The sequence below is a fragment of the Chrysochloris asiatica genome, unplaced genomic scaffold (assembly GCF_000296735.1).
Source record: "Chrysochloris asiatica unplaced genomic scaffold, ChrAsi1.0 scaffold00446, whole genome shotgun sequence".
Taxonomy (NCBI): domain Eukaryota; kingdom Metazoa; phylum Chordata; class Mammalia; order Afrosoricida; family Chrysochloridae; genus Chrysochloris; species Chrysochloris asiatica.
The window spans coordinates 604,007-608,272 of NW_006408964.1; positions in this window are offsets into that span (position 1 = coordinate 604,007).

Here is a 4,266-nt window from a genome sequence, read left to right on the forward strand (position 1 = left end):
GAAAGATCCAAAGACCAGCTTTACTGACAGACAAAAGTCAGAAGGTGGGGCTGAAAGGGGCAATGAAAACAAGAATAAAAACCCTGTGCCCCACAGCGTTCTCAGTGGGTGATGTTTCATAAGGAGATCCCACTCATGGTGTCCCCGTGTGTGTCAGAGTAGAACTGTGCTCCACAGGGTTCTCAGTGGATGATTTTTCATAAGTAGATTCCACTCATGGTGCCCCGTGTGTGTCAGAGTAGAACTGTGCCCCACAGGGTTCTCAGTGGATGATTTTCATAAGTAGATCCCACTCATGGTGCCCTGTGTGTGTCAGAGTAGAACTGTGCCCCACAGCGTTCTCAGTGGGTGATGTTTCATAAGGAGATCCCACTCATGGTGTCCCATGTGTGTGAGAGTAGAACTGTGCCCACAGGGTTCTCAGTGGATGACTTTTCATAAGTAGATCCCACTCATGGTACCCCGTGTGTGTCAGAGTAGAACTGTGCCCCACAGGGTTCTCAGTGGATGATGTTTCATAAGGAGATCCCACTCATGGTGCCCCGTGTGTGTCAGAGTAGAACTGTGCCCACAGGGTTCTCAGTGGATGATTTTTCATAGTAGATCCCACTCATGGTGTCCTGTGTGTGTCAGAGTAGAACTGTGCTCCACAGGGTTCTCAGTGGATGATTTTTCATAAGTACATCCCACTCATGGTGCCCCGTGTGTGTCAGAGTAGAACTGTGCTCCACAGGGTTCTCAGTGGATGATTTTTCATAAGTAGATCCCACTCATGGTGCCCCGTGTGTGTCAGAGTAGAACTGTGTCCCACAGGGTTCTCAGTGGATGATGTTTCATAAGTAGATTCCACTCATGATGCCCCGTGTGTGTCAGAGTAGAACTGTACCCCACAGGGTTCTCAGTGGATGATGTTTCATAAGTAGATTCCACTCATGATGCCCCGTGTATGTCAGAGTAGAACTGTGCCCCACAGGGTTCTCAGTGGATGATTTTTCATAAGTAGATCCTACTCATGGATTCCCGTGTGTGTTAGAGTAGAACTGTGCCCCACAGGGTTCTCAGTGGATGATTTTTCATAAGTAGATCCCACTCATGGTGCCCTGTGTGTGTCGGAGTAGAACTGTGTCTACAGGGTTCTCAGTGGATGATGTTTCATAAGTAGATTCCACTCATGGTGCCCCGTATGTATCAGAGTAGAACTGTGCCCACAGGGTTCTCAGTGGATGATTTTTCATAAGTAGATCCCACTCATGGTGCCCCGTGTGTGTCAGAGTAGAACTATGCCCCACAGTATTCTCAGTGGATGATTTTTCATAAGTAGATCCCACTCATGGTGCCCCCGTGTGTGTCGGAGTAGAACTGTGTCTACAGGGTTCTCAGTGGATGATTTTTCATAAGTAGATCCCACTCATGATGCCCTGTGTGTGTCAGAGTAGAACTGTGCTCACAGGGTTCTCAGTGGATGATGTTTCATAAGTAGATCCCACTCATGGTTTACCGTGTGTGTCAGAGTAGAACTGTGCTCCACAGGGTTCTCAGTGGATGATGTTTCATAAGTAGATCCCACTCATGGTTTCCCATGTGTGTTAGAGTAGAACTGTGCCCACAGGGTTTTCAAGTCGATCACTAAGCCATCCTTACTTTAAGGAGCACTCTGACTGTACTTTCGATAGAACAAATTTGTTCATTCTTCTGACAGTTCATGGTACTTTTCATTATTGTTCAATATTGATATTTGAGAAGCCTGTTAAAGCATAGTCGTAAACTTGGAAGCCACAAATCTCTATACAAATCAATGCAAAAAAATAAGGTTTGACGGCTCCTGTCTGCATCTCTTGTTCGATAAAGATGGAAGATCTTTCATGCCACGGTTCAACACCAGGCCAGCAAAAGTGGGGTTAAACATACCATCAACCACTAGGATTACATTTCCTTCTGCTATACATGTATTTGCTATAAGTCCGAGTGAACTCATAGAAGCTAACAACAACAACAAACAGTAGGCTTAAATAAATAAATGAATGAATACATAAAGTACATGAGTAAGTACTGAAATTACCATTCACTGCCAGAAACATGAGCCAATCAGGCATAGAAGAAATACATGTCCAACCAGAATGTTCTTTAGAGGCCAGGATGGCCAGATTTTGTCTCTCATATTTTGGGTGTATTCTCAGGAAGGACCAGTCCCTGGAGAAGGACATCATGCTTGGTAAAGTGGAGGGTCCGGGAAAAAGAGAAAGATCTCTAATGAGATGGATTGGCACAGTGGCAGCAATAGTGGGATAAAACATAACTATACTGCGTAGGACCGAGCAGTATTTCCTTCTGTTGGGTGCCAATTCAATGAATACCACCAAACAACAGTGTTCACCCACAGGAGAATACAGACATACAAGAACTCTGAAGCAGTCAGAATACAATGAAACAACACTTGACAAGAAACAGAGAATCCGTTCTCCATTCAAACAGCAGCGTTCACACGTCTCACGGATTATACTGAGAAAAGACACCAGCCAAAAGAATGTATACTGTGCCATTCCATTCTCCAGATTCCTAAAAATCACCCGTCTACCCAAAAACCATACATGATTGAGAAGTCTACTAACCGGCCATCCATTTTCAACCCTGCGGATCCCTGAAGAAGCAGGAAACACACAGCTGAATTTCAGCAGACTTGGTATCTTTTACTTACTTGCTCCCGGCTGACTCTTCTGCTCTTACATTTGTGAAGGATACTGATCCCACAAGACACAGTTCTTGCTACAAGTTGAGGTCAGTGTCCTTGTGTTTGTCATTGTATATTAATTAAGATCCCAGGGAGTCACTATGATGTCCATCAATTAATTTTATAGATAAATACCACCTACCAGGAGAACTGTGATATAATTAGTTACCTATCAGCCTAGCAACTGGTACGAAACGTGCATCTATGTTTACAGGAATTGAATAAAACTGAATATATTAGTGCCCCCTCCTCCTCCTCAGATTAGTTTTAAAAAACACAAAACTAACTGAGGACTCCAGTGAGGCTTTTGGAAGGATGGATGAAGAAACAAGAACATTTCTGAGGCGGATGTCACCGTTTAAAAATACCACTCCAAGCTTTGCAAGCTTGCTTTTATCTTCCAGTCTAAATACATCTTATAGGTGATGCTGTAATTAAACCTCTGCAGACATATGCTAGGTTAGGAAGTGCGGGTGCTGCATTTCATAGATGGAAGTGTCCACCAGGGAAGCACTCTTTGATCTCCAACGCTGCAGTTGTAACAGAAATACCACAAGGGGGTGGGTTTCACAAACAGGGATTTATTTTCTCACAGTTCAGAAGACTGGAAGTCCAAATTCCGGGTACCAACTCTAAATAAGGCTCTGTCTCACTCTTTTTGTCCTTCCTCATTCTCTTTCTCTCTCTCCTTCTCTCTCTCCTTCTCTCTCTCACTCTATTTATCTCTCTCTTTGTCTGTATCTCTCTATGTCTGTCAGCTTTTGTAGAACTTGTCTCTGGAGTTCCTGGGTTTGTAGGTGGATCAGCCTCCATCCACTTCAAATCATGTTCATCTTCCCACTGTATCTCCTTGTGTCTGTACCGAATGTGCACTTTTAGATCAGAAAAGTCATTGATTTCAGCCACACCCTACAATGATATGGCCGCATTGTTGTTGTTGTTGTTGGTAAGTGTCGACGAGTCGGTTCCAACTCACAGTACAGTTTTTGAGGAGCATCTGGTAGATTTGAACCACCAACCTTGTGATTCAAATTGACCTGTCGAGTGCTTATCCTATGGCGCCACACCAGAACTCCATGACCACATTAGCATAACAAATAAAATCCTGTTCTGCAATGGGACGCCATCTTTAGGTATAAAAAAACAAAAACAAACCCACTTCTGTTGGGTCAATTCCAAGTCATGGTGACTCTCTATAACACAGAAGAGCTGCCCGTAAGGCTTCGGAGCCTGTACATCTTTAAGTAGAACTCTCACCTGAGACCAGGAACAAAGGTCTGGAGATCTGCTTCTGGAAACTGGCGAATGGAAATTCTAGGGATCACAATTAACTATTGTCTAACACAATGGTGGTTCAGCAATAGAATTCTCCCTTTCCACACAGGAGACCCGGGTTCAAATCCACTCCTCATGGGTGGCCACCACCCCATCTCTCCAAGGAGGCTTGTTCGTGGTTGGAATGCTGAGCAGGTTTCAGAGGAGCTTCCAAATGATCAGAGAGAGTAGGAAGAAAGTCCTGGCAAGCAATTTTAATACAT